We start from the raw sequence: 18,622 nt of genomic DNA, 5'->3' as shown, positions 1-18,622 counted from the left end.
TAACATACTACATACTGTTCAACATTTCACAGAAGAAAACCAGGACATGTGTGGGCAAGCAACACTGGAGTGTAGTCACAATAGCCAATGTTATTAATGAGGAAGAACATATAAGCTAGGAGACGCTGCACCAGTTTGTTTTTGCTTGAGCATACTGAGGGGCCATTCAGACTACCTTTTGTACCGAATTGTAACCTGGATTAAAAGTGGAAAGTTCCCACTGGCGTTGGTTTAAACACATCAGGATCAGGGTCTTGAACACCAGATGCAGGGCAAATCCCCCTTAGAGCGTTTTTTTTTCAAAAGTGGATTATTTCCTGTTTCTTTTTGGAAAACCCATTTCTTCCCTGCTGCTGGCAAATGTGAACTTGGCCCCAGTGATGATCGGATCAAGTTCAGGGTTGGGATTTAGGTTAGAGGGAGGGCAGTGGGCAGAACATGCCTCCCCTCTCGCAGACAGCTTTCTCTCTCTCTCTCTCTCTCTCTCTCTCTCTTTTTTGGTAATTTTTATTTTTGACAGATTGTGCAAATGCTTGTGCTACAGGTTGAAACATATTGATAGAATGTGTCTGCTTGTGCTACATTTCCCTTTTGTTTGCTTGCTGCCGGCACGGCACGTCACTTTGCAAGTGGAGTTTTTTTTTTAATTATTTTTTTTTGTGTGTGTGACAGAATCTGCGAATGCTTGTGCTACAAATATTTCCCTTTCAATTTGGCAAATTGATGCAATGTGTAAATGCTTGTGCTACATATGTGTGGGAAATGGAGGGAAGGGAAGGACATTGGGCTTGGAGAGAAAGAGAGGCTGGATCAGGAGGGAAGGGAAGGACATCAGGCTTGGAGAGAAAAAGAGAGGTTGAATCAGGAGGGAAGGGAAGGACATCGGGCTTGGAGAGAAAGAAAGGCAAGTTGACAAGTTGACAGAATATGCGAATGCTGCCGCCAGTTTTTTTTAAAAAGGAGGGGGGAGCACCCATGCTGTTGGCCAATGGTGGCATGACATTCACCACTGATGACAGCGGAAGTGAGTTTGACTGACTACAAGGAGGCTCCATCTTCAAGTGCTACTTTTGTGAATGGGACCTTCAAGTGGGGTAATTTGCACTGGGAAGCTTCAATCGGTGTAAAAGTAGTATGAACTTCCTTCCAGACAGATTTGGTAATGACATACTGAATCTGAACCGGAACTAACCAGGGCAAATGGGCTAGTATGAATGGGGCCTGTGAAAGGCAAAACTCTGCCATGCTGCTCTTCTCCAGCCTCAGACTGCTGCTACACTTTAATTGTTATGGCTCCATTCTATAGAATCCTGGGATTTGTAGTTTGTTGTGGCACCAGAGGTTAAATATCTCATAACACTACAAATCCCAGAATTTCATAGCATAGAGCCCTTACAGTTAAAGTGGTGTCACACTGCATTAATTCTGCAGTGCAGCCAGAACTGAGTACAAACCACTTCTGCATTTTGAACTCAGTTTGTGCAACCTAAAATAAACTGAAGAGGAAGGAGGAAAATGAGAGAAGGAAAGATAAACTGAGACATTTTAAAAGCAGCTGAACAAATGGGATGACAAAGGATCAACTGGGTTTGTCCCTGCCAAATCAGAACAGTTGGAGAGTATGAAATGAGGAACTGAACAGAACTAGACTAGTTGTATTATCACTCCAGAATAGTCTTCTTGTCCCTTTAGATGACTATGATAGGGCCATGATTTGATTAAAAATAATAGGAGTCTCATAATTCTAGCAATATGAGCCGACAGGAAAGAAGGTCAATGGAATCATGAGGCATAATGTTCAGGTCCCAGGAAGTAATACGTCAATCAGTCAGAGGGCATTTGGAGTTCTATGTCCCATTTTGGGTGGCCTATTTTATGAAGGACATTGATCAATAAAGGCACTTCTAGAGAAAGGAAACCCAGATTTATAAGGATGTCTAGAAACCAAGTCTTACAAGGAATGGCTGTAAGAGCTAGGTATGTTCAATCTGAAGATGAGAAGGTTAAGTGGATACATGATAAACACTCTTCAATTATATGAAGGTCTGCCATGAAGAAGATAGGGCAGACTCACTTTCTGCTCCTCCAAAGCAGGATCACCAATGGGTAGAAACCACATGGTAGTAGATATTGACTAAAACTTAGGAGCTATTAATCTACTGCAGAAAGACTGCCACAAGAAGTGATGGGTTCTACTTCATTTGGAGATACTATGTAGAGGCCAGATGGCTATCCTGCACTACAGAGCTTGCAATGAACAAGGGATTAGACTAGGAATCAGTGATGGCAAACTTTTTAAGGTTCGCGTGCTGGGGACGAGGCTTCTGCCCCCAAGGATGGGGCTTCCCCCCCCCCTTTGTCTTTCCCCAGCTGTCTCTGAGAGACAACTGCAGGTCAGCAAAGGCCTGTAGGGGGGCAGACCCATCGGCACGGGCCCAGTCTTCCTCTTCCCGGACCTTTCCTGACCCCCAACGGCCTCTCTGGAGAATGTTGGGTGTCAGGGAAGGCAAGTGGAGAAGAGGTGGACTAGGCACACAACCCATCCTCCTCTGGAGCCCGTTGGGGGTCAGGGAAGGCAAATGAGGAAGAGGAGGAATGGGCACACGCCCATCCCTCTTCCCCACGGACCTTTTCCTGCCCCCAGATGTCTCTCTGGAGATAGCTGGAGGCCAGCAAATGTCCCTGGGGAGGAGCCACTGGCATGCACCTGTCGCTCCTCCTCCCCCACCCTTTTCTCAGCCTCCAGCTGTCTTGGAGAGGTAGCTGAAGGCTGGGAAAGCACCATTTTCTGACTTCAGAGAGACAGCTGGAGGCCAAGAAAAGGCAGGGAGACGGAAGAACAGGCATGTGCATACCTGTTCCACCTTCTCCCGGCCCGTGCCTGGCGAAATGGCGTCACGTGCCACATTACAGGACTAAGTGATTTCCAGCTCTATGGTTCTATTAATTCAATCACTGGATATTGCCATTGGCTTGGGAAAAAGCAAAACACATACACTTTGGCAGAGATTAGAAATGTTAAAGCTACAACTACAAACGTTACATTTGGAGTACACTGGCTGGGGAATTCCGTGAGTTGGAATATAAAAATTAACTTTCCCAAGCTTTGAAAATTGGGATGATCTTCAGCTTTTGATTGTCTGTTCTTTCAACACTGTCCAGGCTACTGTGGGTCAAATATGTCACTTTTGGTTCCAGAAATCTACCAAAATATTGCTGAATTTCACAGTTTTAAGAGAATTGTGAGGGATGGGTGGATGGGGGTGGTGGAGATTTTTGTGTGTTTTAGCAAAATTTTAATAAGGAGGGTGGAATCTCAAAATCAAGCTCGATGGGCCACATGTAGACTGCAGGCCACATTTTCTCCTCTGGTGTATTAGAAGTTGAGCTGTACTTTCCATCTGCTGTCCAGTCCTAGGGCTAGAATTGCCAGTGTTTGGGACTAACTGTTATTTTCGTTCTATTTCTCTTCAGTTCCTCCTTCTCTGGCTGATGGATAGTGTGGTAGAAGAACACCTGTCATCAGCTTCGGCTGATTCGCCAGCTGCGCCCATACCTGGCCCAGAGGGACCTAGAAACTGTTGTACATGCTCTGGTAACTTCGAGACTGGATTTCTGCAACGTACTCTACATGGGGCAACCCTTATACCAAACTCGGAAGCTGCAAATGGTGCAGAACATGGCAGCCCGGCTGGTCACTGGTGCTCCCAGGACCAGCCATATAACACCGGTTTTAAAAGATCTCCATTGGCTGCCCATTCGCTTCCGAGCTCAATATAAGGTGTTGGTAATTACCTATAAAGCCCTAAATGGCTTGGGCCCAGGATACCTAAAGGACCGCCTCTCCCCGTACATTCCGCCTCGCACCCTCAGAACGTCTGGGCAGCAGCTACTGAAGGTGCCTGGGGCTAGGTTGGTCTCCACCACTCGGAGGACGTTTCCCATAGCTGCCCCAGCCCTTTGGAATGCGCTGCCCACAGAGCTCCGCTCGTCTACTACCCTGGCCCAATTTAGGAAGGATCTCAAAACCTTCCTATTCCAACAGGCATTCCCCGAATAAATATCCTGTGGGCCTCCCTCCTCTTCCATGGCCAAGAGGTTGGGCTATGGGGGTTTTTTTTGCTTGTTGGTTGATTTTAATTATGTATTTGTGTATTTTTGTATATTTTTATGGAATGTATTTTAATTTGTTGTAAGCCGCCCTGATCGTAGGAAGGGCGGCATATAAATAAAAATTTTATTATTATTTATTTAAGATGGAACTTTATGTTGTGGTTAAGTGAACAAATGATGACCTGCTGCTTACTGTTGATGAACAACTTCAAGGCCCTTGTTCCTTCTTTTTTTGGTTATCTTTAGAATTGGACTGGATCACCTTTCAAATAGAGTATGTCTTGAAATAGACAACTGCCTTCTCTGTAACATAGGGTACGTCACCCTACTGCTCAGCAGCTTTAAGATTACTGCTGTTCCATGAATGGGGTTTACATTTTCCTGTGCTATTTTTAGTGTCTTTAGTCTGGTTTTAAATGCCTTCTGGAATGACATGCATTACCTTTTTTTCTGTTGTAATAGAAATTGATGTTGGCTCTGCTGGCTAAAATTCATTGTGTCAAGAAAATAACTCACCATCTCTTTTGATCTTTCAGCCCTAGAGGGTGATATAGCACTTTCAGAGTGGAGAACAACTGATGCTTCCCTGACATTAAGCAACAGGAAAGTTCTTCTTCCTGACACCCATCCAAATGCAATGTTTTTCTTCAGTAACATCTCTTCTCACATTTGTTCTTGTTGCAGCTTCTCACTCATTTTTCTTTTTCTTCTTCCTTGCAATCATATCTATGTGATTCAGGCCTCAGAAAAGTTGCTGTTTTGGACATTTTCTTCCCTGCCTATTGATTTTAGAAATCTAGGAACAAAAAGTAACTTTAAAGTTTCCACAGTTCTTTGCTCTCTCACTCTACCTGCAAGAATCCTTAGCACTTTTCCTCTTTCCTACTTTGTTTGCACCTGTTGACCTATAGTGACTCCATGAATTTTCTTAGAGAAGGAATACTCAAGGAGTGATTTTGTCACTACCTTCCTCTGAAACATAGCACACAGCCCTTGGTATTCATTGGCAATTCCCCATCCAAGTACTAACCAGTGCTAACCCTGCTTAGTTTCCAAGATCACACATGATCTGTTGTCTTTATGGTATTTAAGCTATTGTCTTGCTTCAAATGGAAGGCTCTCCTTCCCACTCTACCTAAATATCACATCAAGTGTTTGAAAACTGCCTGGAAAATAACACTGTCCATGAGCATGGAGTCCCATGCTGTGCATCTGATTAAGTCATAAGCCCTCTTTAAAGGAGGAAGGAATGTAGGAACCTTTCAGAGTGAGCCAGAATTGTGATCTGTTGGAACTTGTATGTATGGAAAGGGAAGCCTCTGTGATCCATTTTCTCTTAAGGGAAGTTAGTATGCAAAGGGATCTTATAGCACCTAATGTCTAATTTATGTCCATTTATCCTCTGGTGCAGGATTTCCCAGTGTAGAGTGCTGAAGGGCATTGCTGACATAGTACGGCATAAATCACATTGGAGGATGAGCGTGTGAAGTGACCCTAATATTGTGGGTGATGTCATTAGGGCCTGTGATGATATTTCCAGAATAGATATGTGGGCAGAGTTGGCACCTAGGTTTGTGGCAAAGGAAGATTGGAAAGAGAAATAGCAGAATTGGAATGTATCCACCAACTACAGTTTCCTGGCAAGGTACACACATTTCAACACTATCTAACCCCAATGTTCATGAGAGAATCTTTGACAAGTTTATTGCATCTCCTCTCTGTTTCCCACACTACATTCCAATACTCATTCAATATTCTTTCCTTGATTTTAGGCAACATCCTTCTTCCTGCCTTTAAAATCTTCACACCCACAAGGTTTTGAATTTAAATTGCCATTGCCATATACAACTGGCTTATATAGATCTGTCTCTGCTCTCTCCTGCTCCACCCTATGCATTTGTGGAGGTAGGTTCAAGTTTATGGAAGCTTATGCTACCAGCTTCTTTCTTTCAGTTAGTCTCAAAGGTGCTACAAGGTCCTTTTGCATACTGATTTTCCAGATTAACATGGCTATGTCTTTGAATTCCACCACCCAATTTATATGTCACAGAATCATAGTGTTGGAAGAAACTACAATGGCCATCCAGTCCATCCCCCCTCCCACGAGAATACATGATCAAAATGTATGGTTGTGAAAGATGGACAAGAAAGCTGACAAGAAGAGACTTAACTCATTTGAAATTTGGTGCTGAAGGAGAATACTATGGATACCCATGTGCCCTGGTCATCAAAAGTCTTGCTCAGGTCTTGCATACTCAGTGTTGTCTATTTGTGGATTGAATCAATCCATCTCTAATGTGGTCTTCTTCGTTTCCTACTGCCTTCACCTTTTCCCCAATCTTTTACAATAAGTGTCTGGTGAAATGTCTAAAGTACAACAGCCTGTTTAGTTATAATGGATTCTAGCAAGAGTCCAGCCTTGATTTGCTCTAGGGCCCCTTATTCATAGGGCCACCATAAATCAAAGCTGACTTGGGAGCAAAGAACAACAACAGAGGGCCTGCAGTCTTTGAGGCATGCTGCTACTATAACTGAAATAGATACTAACATGTTAGTTTTATCCTAGCTCTTAAGCCTAAATTTATTTGTGAGGGACAGAGTTCACTCTATTACAGGCTGAGAGAGTTTATCAGTTGCCCTCAGGCACTCCCCAAAGGTGTCAATAGGCAGATGACAGAGTTGTCATGGGAACTAAATATTTTAAGTAGGATCTTCTGTTTGTTGACCACTGATTTCTCATTTTAGAAATTCATATGCTTCAGAAGGGAAGGAAGAGATGGCCACTATCTCAATATTTTTGGTCATCCTCTCCCAAACAAAAAAAGTTGCGTAAGGAGGATAACAAAGAGAATATCTGAGTTATCTTGAATCATCTTTCAAGCCTGATGTGTGTTTCTGTTTTACTACATTCCTAAATAGGCTAGATGAAGCACTATTACAGGATAGGTAGAGAATGAGAGTCTGTGCACTTCAGCTACACAAGTACATTTGCCTTGACCCAAATAATAAATTGCTTCCAAACCGGTCAGAGCTAATCAAAAGAAGACTACCATGACATGTTAACATGCTCATTTAGTAGAGAAAAACTGTCAGATGTTTAATGGTTTTATGCTGTTAACAGAGATTGGGAAATAGAATTGGTTCTACTCCTAATTTTATCCATTTTCATTAGCCAAATAGTGATTCCCCCCGCCCATACATTCTCTCATCCAATGTTTTTAAGTGGGGCAGCATGAGATGTGTGACACACCTTCTTGGTGTGTTTTCCCAGCATTAACACTGTGTAATAGTAGCAAAGGAAGTCTAGAAATGTGTTTTGGATAAAACATTGATAATGAGCACGCAAGTTGGTTAGAGAGAGATTTTTAAAGGACCTTGCTGGCAGCTCCTTCTGTGGCAGATGTTTCAACAAAGCAGGAATTGCAAGAAGAGCTTCATAGTATGGAGAGAGAAAAAGAATAGTGTTGGATAGACAAAATACGATTCTTCTCTCAGGAAAAGAGAGAGAGAATGAGTGCACAAAGAGGACTGTATGCTCTGATTTAGGGGTTGTTCATGTTTTAAGATCTTCCAGTGTTGCACTTTCTGTCGCACTACTCTCACAAGAATACCTGGTGGGAACACAAGAGAGGGCCAGGTTTTAGAACTCCCTTCCTATAGAGATGAGATCTGCCTTCCATACACCGGTGAAAAGCATTTTGTTTGAGCAGGCTACAAAATTATTTGTTTTTCTTTTTAATTGTCATGTTTTAAACTGTTTTAAATTCTATTTCTAAATATATTTTAACTTTCATATGCTGTGAAGTTTTTAAGCTGTATCTGTTTGAACCTTTGGAAGTCTCCATGAGTCCTTGATGGGGGAAAAGTAAATGATCATGATCATGATGATCATCATCATCCACACAGCAGTAATGGATGCTGTATAAATTAGTTGTGATGTCTACATTCTCATGAAAAAGTGGAAAAACAGCCACATTATTGCAAGCTGGAAAAACATGCAGATCATTTTCTTTGACTCAGTTTTGGAGCTTCTGGACTGCCATGGGATGATGCACAGCTGTGGAACCACGAGTGAACTCAGTTTGCATATAATGCAGCATCATATTTTTAAACCTGAGAAGCAGTGGATCTTTTCTTAATATGCGGAGTCCACTGCTTCTTCCTATATTGATTAGCTAAAAGTACTCCAGTTATTTCAAAAAGCTTCGGCCAGATTGTTAACTGGTGCTGGTTACAGGGAGCACACAACTCCCTTGTTGCAATAGCTCCCCTGACTGCCAGTCCATTTCCAGGAACAATTAAAAGTGCTGGTGATGGCCTATAAAACCCTATACAGCTCGGTTATCTTACCCAAAGAATGGGGTGGGGGGGCAGGGACTGGGAGATCCCCACTAACAGTCAGCATTACTTTAAATGTTGGACTTTTGCAAGAAGCTTGGGTAACCTTTGGACCCTTACACCTGTTTATACCAGTACTGACTAAGGAGAACTCCAGCTTTTGGGTTTAAGAGATTTTTATTTAGAAAAATATCACACACAAAGGATAATGATTCCTACAGACACAGCATTCAGAAATAGAAATTTGGAAAGGGATAGCAGAATTTTAGAGGTTTGCAGGGGGTTATAATTACCTGTCCAATGAGTAGACCATGGAAAGCTGGAGTGGAATGGCTCAGACTGGGAGGTCTGGGAGTGACACAGAACATATCCAGTATTGTATGCTGGCTGTGTGCATAAATGTTAGGTTTTTAAACCGTATTTATACCTGAAAACTATCTCCAAGAGATGGGCTCTCTGGTCAGTAACAAGAGCTAAATGCCTTTTCCCAGAAATTAACAATGGGATTCTAGACTGGTTGATGGCTTTGATTTTAGTGTGACAAAAATAATGATTGGATCAGGATATCCCTGATATTAATAAATGGGGAAGTTTGGTTGGGGACCCAACAGAGGCTAGGCAGAGAAGTTGGCTTATTTCTTTAGGTGTGAGGAGATTCTTTGTCTCAAGTTGCAAAAGGAAATGCAGATTACTTGAGGGAAGAAAAGAGCACTTAATTCACACATTTAGATTTGATGTTTACCTGGATGTACACATGCCTTGGGACATGTTCCTTTTCTCTTGGTCACCTGACCTAGTGTTCCGAAAGGTAATTGATCTCTCAAATATGCTATCTCCAGATATATGAAAATATAAGGACTCCAAAATACAGTGTGGGGTATACATGGGAGGCAACAGATCCAGGCTATTTGAAGGACCATGCCCCTCCATATGACCATATTAGAGTTCTAGGATCTACCAAAGGGATCCTTTTCTTTGTCTCACCACCTAATAATAATATCCAGTGACTGGGAGAACAGGATCAGGGAATTTTCCTGGATTCCCTAAAACAAAATAGAAATGTGTGATCTTATGAACTGCTTCTAAGGGTTGCTTGCTAGATTTTGAGCAGAGTTCTCTTGATGTCATGAAGCTGAAAGCTTTCACACCTGGCATCCATAGTTTTTTGGTGGTGTTTACAGGCTATGAGAAGTTCAGTTTTCCGGAAGAGTAAAACATCGGGAATAAACTCTTCTAGAACATACCCTCATAGGCCGAAAAACCCATGAAAAACTATCTCCTGATGTTCTTGTTTTGTGCCTTGGAGTCATTTCCAGCTTATTCTTCCATTCAAGCACTGACCTGCTTATTGTTATGAATGTTCTCTGCTGACTTGAACAGTGCTGTAGACTCTGCAAGGGGAACTGTGAAAACAACTGTTTTGCATGCATTGTTCACACTACGTGAATAATCTAAGTAGCCTCTACCTCAAGAAATGTCAGATCACATCTTTGAAATGGCACAGTCATTTTTGTAATTTTTATCATCACATACATCCATGGATAATAAATATAATCATCAAGGATTTAAACGTCTGGAATTTATATTTCAGCATAATCTATTCACTCTGCATGGGAGTCTAGCAGATGGATCGAGGTGTTGTTATATCTATTTGAGCAAATGAGGTGGCAGTGTCATCAATCACATTTTAGACTCACCTTTGTTGTTCCCCTTAGTAAATACATTTTAAATTCTGGAATGTGTAGAAAATTATTCTTTCCCTTTTTGTAGTGTCCTTCAGACCAATACTTAAACCAGCAGCATTAACTAAAACAGCAAATTTAACAGGAGAATTGCTGAGGGAGAGGAGGCTGAAGTATTGGACTGAACAGCACTATGCATGAGAAATTAATCCAGTTGAAACATAAATGGCATCCTCTGTTCTTGACTGCATCTCTGAATTTTTATTTATTTATTTGTTTGTTTGTTTATTGGAATGACATTCAAAAGTGGAGAAAAAAGCTGGAAAAAAGCAAGTTCTTTTTGTAACTCTTGGTGATTCCAGCTCTCAGAAGCCCACAACTGGCATGTTGGCGGGTGAATTTTCAGAGTTTTTAATCCTTTTCCAAACTTGGGGCCAGCATAAGATGGCATTGATATGAGAAACAAGTCTGGGGTGCCTAGATTTCCAAGGATACTTTATTTTATTGCCCACCTTTACTCTTACACAAAAATGCTTTGTTTTTAGAGTATGTAAGGGTAAAAATAAGAGTTAATGTGGTGTAGTAGTTTGAGTTTTGGAAACCCTCTTTGATTTCTCTTTGTGCTAATCTCATTTTATATGTTAGCTTTTCTGATATAGTGGTTCTCAAACTCTGGTGGTCCAGTGGTTTTGCATGTCAGCTCCCAGATCCCCAGCCAGCTTGGACAGTGCTCAGAGATTCTGGTAGTTGGAGTCCAAAAGCCTAGAGGACCACTGTTTGAGAACCACAGTTGTAGACTATGCTCTATTTATCCACTTGTTTGGAAAGATCTTCTAACATTTCCCAAGATTTCTAACCTTGTAGCATTTAAAAGGAGTGTTATTACCTAGCTGAGAAGGGCTGATGAATGTTGCAGCCCAGTTATATTTGGAGGATCAGATATTCCTCAGCCTTGGGCTAAACAGAAATTTCTTATATTATTTGTTCTGTGCTCATAAAATGATTTAATCTGTCTTTTGTCCAAAACACACTGCAGAAATAATCCAGTTTGAGTCTGCTTTAACTGCCTTGACTCAATAATAGGAAATTGTGGGAACTGTAGTTATGTGAGACATTTAGGCTCCTCTGTTAGAGGGGAGCTTTGGTGCCACAATAAGCTACAGTTCCCAGGGTTTCCTAGCACTGAGCCAGGGCAGTTAAAGCAGTCTTAACCTGGAGTATTTCTGCAGTGTGTTTTGGACCTTTGCCTCTCTTGATTGTCTCTGGTTCAGAATTTGACCATGGTCTGTTGGGACAATAACATTATCCCAATATATCCTTTGTTGTTGTTATTGTTGTTGTTGTTAAGTGCCTTCAAATCATTTCTTACTTATGGCAACCCTAAGACAAAGTTTTACAGAGGTTTTCTATATGTACGTCCCCTTGGATTTTCAATTAAATCACACAACACACTAGTCTTCACAACACATTTGGAAAAGAGATAATTAGAGGCACTTGAATCAGTGAGTCAAAGCTCCTTCTTCTGTCCTTTTCCTTGAATTCTATGCAAACGCAGACACAGCAACTCAGGTTGTGTCTGAAATGATAAGCATGTTTTAGGTAAGAGCATAACAATGTGAAGTCGAAGGCTTTCAAGGCCGGCATCCATAGTTTTTTTGTGGGTTTTTTGGGCTATGTGGCCATGTTCTAGAAGAGTTTCTTCCTGACATTTCGCCAGCATAACAGTTTGCAGAAAGCAAAACAGGAGGATGACTCTGCTGGGCTTTTGTTCCCATCAACATACTTGCCCTACTCAGTTGCAGCTTGCATTGTGTCATTTCTCTATATGTCTTTCTGTTCTCTGCCACAAATTTCTCCCCTCACCTATACCACCTCTTTTTTATCAAGTTGCTGGGCAACGACATCACAAATGTATTGCCAGGGCATAGCAGACTGTGGGGCTACAAATACAGGGAGATGTAGATACATGAGCACATGCACACCATTTAATGAAATCGGAATCATAGAATCATGGGATTATAAAGTTGGAACAAACTGCAAGGGGCATCCAGTAGAGTTCCCCGCCTTGCAAGAATATGCAAGAAAAGCAATCTGGAGGCATGACCATCCAAACTTTGTTTAAAGACTTCTAATGAAGGAGAGTCCATCACCCCTTGAGGCAAAATATTAAGCTATTGAAAAGCTCTTACCATCAATAAGTTATTCCTAATGGTTAAGTGGAATCTTTTTTCTTGTAATTTGAATCCATTGGTTGTGGAGCAGCAGAAAACAAGCTTGCTCCATCTTCCATGTGACATCCTTATACAGCCTTATACCCTGAAAAACAGTTGAAGCTGCTTGGTTTCTAGGGCTTGGTTTCCAGACTTTGGTCATCTTTCTCTTGACATGTTCTGCCTCATCAATATCCTTCCTGAAGTGTGGTGCCCAGAACTGAGAAGAGTATTACAGATGAAATCTGACCAAAACTGGATGAGAAATAAGTGTTACAGCTCTTTTTAGTCAAACATCTATTTTCCGTGGTGTGTGTCTGTGTCTTTGTGTGTCCAAAGGGCATCAACTTCTTTCATTAACATGTCACCTGATTGTTCTAAAATGATATCATTTAAATTGCATACTATAGTCTGGTTTAAGTTACCATTAAAAAAAAAAACCCTGTACATCTCTAGTTGCTTTTCCTGCAGAATAGGTATGGGGATTTAACTACACATTTCGAATGCTTCCCAGTGAAACAGAATCTTTGTACTACTTAAAAGGAAGCAGCTGTTCTCTCCACATTCATCCTATTTCTCTTTTTCTCTGCTTCAAATAAAGGGATACAGGGATTTTTCCATGCATGACGTTGCATTGTTATAGTTCTGAACTCATGAGCAGACAATGTTCTTTAATGGCACATTTGACTACTAAAATAGCTTGACGTCCGAATTAGTTTCAGCCTGATTAGATTCTTCAAAGGCAAACAGCTTCTAAATAAAAACACTGTCATCATAATCACTGTCCAGTAATTCAATGATATGGTGTCATCTTGCATGTTTTGGTATAATTTACAGGCTGTTTCATAAAATTAGAACAATTAGACAAAAGTACTTTTTTCCCTAAAAAATTAAACTGTTATAAAAAAGAAATTGCAGGTATATGGCATTACATATACAAGCAATGAACTATTTAGAGCTATATTTAAAAGGCAACATGTCGCTCTCAAGTATATAGGAAAACATTTACTAATTCATCTGTAAATACAGCTGTATATATACATAAAGTATGATAATAGCAAATTGAGTTTACAAAATTCAGTAAATAAAATTGTCCCACCTCTGATAATTCTCCCTTGTTGTAATGAAATGCATCCACTTTGCCATCATCACCACACTTTGGTGATGCAGCCACTTAAGAGCTGGAAGTCACTGGATTTCCAACATTTGGCAGAAATTACCTTCATTGGAATTCCAGTATATAACAGATTAATTTGCTATGGGGAAAAAAGCCAATATCATGCTGAAAAATATCCAGCATTCACAAATACACAGTAGTAGTAGTAGTAGTAGTAGCAGTAGTAGTACCCTGAATTGGCTTGCCCTAGCCAGTTTGTCACACACTGTCTGAGGGATTCTGGAAGCTATGATGTTTAAAAAAAGGAAAAAAATGTTTCCAGGCTCTGCCTTATCTGCAAAATAACAGTGGCAAGATATAGGGTTGTTTTTTCACTGGGCTGCGATGGAGGTTACAGTTTTGCAGGGATGGCATGCTCAAGACCAGTGTGTGGCGCTGTCCCACAGGAGTAAGTAGATCTCTCCCTTCCTCTGCTGGGTTACTTCCATCTGCAGTGACTATCTTTGGCTAAGCAATAAAGATGTGGATTTGGATCTCATTTGCACCAGGCAGTTACCACACTGCCAGAGCCAGGAGATCAACATCTTGTGCAGGCCATTCATTCCAAAGTAGCTACTTCCATGCTTTCCTTACAAGCCGCTATGAACTACTTCCTCCTTGAGTCTCCAGTGCACAGACTGCTGCCAAGAAAAGCCACGCAGAAGGAAGCCTTAGGCAGAATGAGCTTCCAAAGCAGGCATGCAACAATTTCATCCTTGAAATGACCTGGCTGGCTGCAGCACAGAAGTGGATGAGCAAGGAGGCAGCATGAAACAGCAGTGGCTGGAGGATTCTGTGTCATGGAGGTAGTGAATCTGCTCTGGGCTTTAATTTGAACGGTAAAGGAGCTATCCAAGGTACTGAACCAAAGGAGAGAACTGATAAACACATTTAAAAAAAAAGCAAAATAGGAGACAGGCTCCATCTGCTGACAGATAATAACTGCTCTCTTTTTTTTATTTTGAATTGGTGGCTATAGAATTTGTGGATATGGAGGGCCGACTGTATATATACCAATCTACTAGAATGCAGGTCAGTCAGCCAGAGAGAGGTACAAGACGGCAGTTCAGAGAGGGAGGATTTGAAAGCAGATGCAAAATGGTGGTTATGGGAGTAGAGCCACGACATCCACAAACAATAGACTGCAATGACATCAGGACCAGCCCTACTATTAGGAAGAGCAGATATGGGGAGGACCAGTAGCACCCCCTGAGCTTCCTGGCCTAACTCCTCTATTTGAGGACAATTATGTATGTGGCTCACAGCCAGTACTGCACCTCCAAAACTGTCCTCTTCTTTTGAATGTAGCAGACAACTGTATCCCATTGCAGCTTTCAAGTAGATTTCAGCTGTCAGTCTGGTCTGTTTCAGAATGGGCAGGGAAATTTTTCCTTTGCCTCAAGCAGCAAAATGTCTTGGAGAATGTCTTGGATGATCTCAAAATATAAATAAAAAAGGATAAATCTACATTTCTGTTACTGCAGAACAAAGATCCTAACAATTTAATTTAAAAAGCAAAGAGGGGAAGCCTTTTTGCTGTTGTTTCCAGTAAATAATCCAGAGTGATCTAAAATATATTGAGTTTCTGTGAGGAAGATACACGTATTGCATGACAAGGGTGCCAGTGTTGAAAGAATTCCCAAGTTACAAAATCTAAAAAGCCCTCAACCTGGTGAAAAAGAGACACCCCTGTGAATGTATGCCCTATATTTAATTGCCAGCCCTAATTACAGTAAACCAGCTGAATCAACGGAACTCACATACGGTTTGATTTACTAAATTACCATTTATTTAATGGATCTACTATTGTTGCGAAGAGCAACTGGGTTTAGACCTATATATTAGCCTGTTCAAACCAACTCTAGGTGCATGAACATATTTTAAGAAGAAATATTTAGTGAGCTAATTGCAGAAAGACTGAACAAGTTTGCTTCATTGTGCCTGGGAAATGGCCCATATTTTTTTTTTGGCCTTGATGTTTATAAGGTGATGTCACAAAAGTGTCAGATGATACCGCAGAAGCAGCAATGTGTTGCTGGGAAGAGAATGTCAAGGTTGAATCGTTCCAAGAATGCTTAAGCTCATTCCCATTCTGAGGCACTGAATTAAAATGGCCTTGCAAGAGCCGTGGGTTTACACTACTAGCCAAACAAGAAACACAACAGAACAAAGGTGAAGTGAGGTGGCACAAAGAGAGTAAAACAGAGGAGCTGATGGAACCTGTAGGATGCAGTTATCTTCAGAAAGCCACCACATAAAGGGATGAAAACAGAACAATCCCAGCATATATATTTTTTACACAGACTTCATACCTGGAGTAATGACATTTTACAAACTGCAAAAATAGCCAGTGAATACTGCAGCCTTTGTTTTGTTGACATCTGTTTGAAGAATATTCCTGCCTTCTATGTAACATTCCTGCATTCTACATAATTTTTTAAAATAAAAATTACAAGGATGTGTGCCAACCACAGTTTTCTTGGTGTATTTTTTTTAAAGCTTACTACCAGTTCTTGACCCTATCAAGGATTTTTAAAAATGTGGACAGTGCATAGATTAGCTATCACTGTCACACATGTGTATAGATTCATGGGGCGGGGGGGGGGGGAGAGTAAAATAATTTAAAGCTACTTATTTTTCTGCTCATGAAACTAGCTGGACTAGCAAACTGATGGCCACCTGGGAAAGATCTGAACAGAACACTGTTTACATGTTATGGTCAGAGCCCTTCTCATCCATCTTTTGTTTTCTTTCATTCGTGAACTGCAAGAGAACACCGAAGGAAATATTTCAAAGTCTGCGTCTATCTCACTATCAGTCTTTCCAGAGGAGCGGAGCAAACAGGTTCACCTCTTCTGATGTGTAACAGAAACCTTGAACAAACTGTTACAAGAATACAAAAAAGGAAGATATCCAGCTTCTCTCCTCCTGCTCCATCCCCCCCCCCCCCAGGCTTTTTGGAAGAATTTTTGAATAATCAGGAAATTCCAGTGAGACAGATTGCATAGAACAGGCCAGGATTGCCATGACAACCATAGGCAAGAACCCAGAGAGTCAGGTAACAAAATTACAGTGGAATACAAGCAGCTTCACAAAATCTGAGTTGATGCGCAGAGGGGGGAATGGCGTGATGTTTTGTTTTGCGTTTTTTAGCTCTGCAGTTTGTGAGGGAAAAGCTCTTTCCACTCAGTGTGTTGGCATGAAGTAGAGGCTTTGAAAATGAAGTTTCCATTTGCAATGCCGGAACAGCTTTCTAAATTATTGTAGCTAGCTTTAACCTTCATATCTGAAATATGTGCCTGTAATAATAAAATCTGGAGCTGCTTTATGCCCTTGAACCTTTTTTTTTTTTGGCTTTAAAGTATTAAAATCGATTCCAAATGATATACTGTATGGCAATGTGTGTGGATTTCTACCTTCATGCCCCCCCACCCCATTCCCATATATTTCCCCGCTTTTTCCACTTTTCTTTATTTGAAGCAATTTGTCGTTCAAGTACTCCGTTCTCCTTTTTGAATTATCCACAAAACGTGATTCTTGGAGCTGTTCTTAATATGAAAATGGAAGACATTAAGAGAAAATGGGAAATGTTAAGAAGGAAGGCACAATTCCTATAAGCATGTAGCTGACAAATTGTTGTAAAGGCGTAGGCACGAAATGGTTACCAAACGCTCCGCGCGCGTACATGTTTTGTAGGCAAGAGCTGCCATTTACACACAAGGATATCAGTCACAATTGCTGTATTTGAGTCTATTTTGTACTCTGAAATCAGCCCTCATCTCCCCTGAACAAAATGGATTGCCTGAAGTAGCTGTCAGTATCAAGGTGCAAAAGTAAAACTAGGAAAAGAGCAGGCATGGAAAACATGCCTCGACACTCCTTTGTTGCATGCAAAGCACTACACAAAAAGCTTGTCTTGGTTTATCAGTAATTGTTGATAGCTTTGTAGGTCTTTTTTGGGGGGGAGGGAATTATATTATAGCACTTTGAGATGAACTGAAAAGCCACCAACAGTAAATTCCTGTCAATATACAGTATACTGAAATCTCAGCCTCGCTGTGTTAAAATGGGCTTCCACCCATGGATGTGACTTTAAGATTGTACCTGGAGATGATTTTGGCATTAATGAAGTTGTTAATAGTAGCTTTTGGCTGAGTAGGGAATCCCTAGTCTAGGGTTGTGCTTTCAGGTCACCTGTCAACTTATAGTGAACCCATGAATTTCATACATTTTCTTAAACAAGGGATACTTTGGCCAGTTCCTTCCTCTGAAATATAGCCCAGAGCACTTGGTATTCCTTGGCAGTATCCCACCCAAATACTAACTAGGGCTGACCCTGTTTAGTTTCCAAGTTCAGAAGAGATCTTATGCCTTTAGGGTATTTAGGCTCTTCTACTAGGTTTACCTCTTTGTAAAGGAGCCAGTGTGGTGTAGTGGTTTGTGCATTGGTCTAAAACTCTAGAGACTAGGGTTCAAATCCCTGCTCGGTTATGAAAACCCACTGGGTAATATTGGGCAAGTGACATTCTCTCAGCCTCAGAGAAAAGCAAAAGTAAACCTCTCTGAACAAATCTTGCCAAGAAATAGGTTCATGATATGTTCACCTTAGAGCTGGCACACGTCAGAAACAACTTGAAGTTACAAAGTAACAACATTAAACCATTTAGGGCTCTACAGACTAACTCGATCAGCCTCAGTATAGTCTTGGGGGAGGAATCTATGCTTAAATGTGGCCATTCCAGGACTAACACCTATACTGCTGTCGTCTGTCATCTATTTGGTATCAATAATCTATGTGGCACCCACAGGGTTGTAGCTGTGGGGAGTGGGGAGAGACATGAATGTACTGTTCCTCCATGTAATTTTCCTTCAAAATAAACAATCAAGTGAGAGATGAGAATTTGGAAGCAACTGTAAATACAAAGCATCTATCTCTCACCTGAATGTATCAAGCAGATGAGAACCAACCTACAGTTGTCTAATTGGTTGGTTGGGTGGAAAACTGTGGATTGTGTATGCTGGTAGGGCTACATACCTTTCTTTAAATTTTATTTATAATCATGAAATCTAGACAACATTCTCCATATTGAGGGTGAGAAAAATAATGGTGACTGTGTATTTGT

Source organism: Sceloporus occidentalis, unplaced genomic scaffold (assembly GCF_023333645.1).
Source record: "Sceloporus occidentalis isolate IW3139 unplaced genomic scaffold, rSceOcc1.0.p SCAF_4, whole genome shotgun sequence".
Classification (NCBI taxonomy): domain Eukaryota; kingdom Metazoa; phylum Chordata; class Lepidosauria; order Squamata; family Phrynosomatidae; genus Sceloporus; species Sceloporus occidentalis.
The sequence above is the reverse complement of the archived record's forward strand: the minus strand, read 5'-3'. Positions refer to the sequence as shown.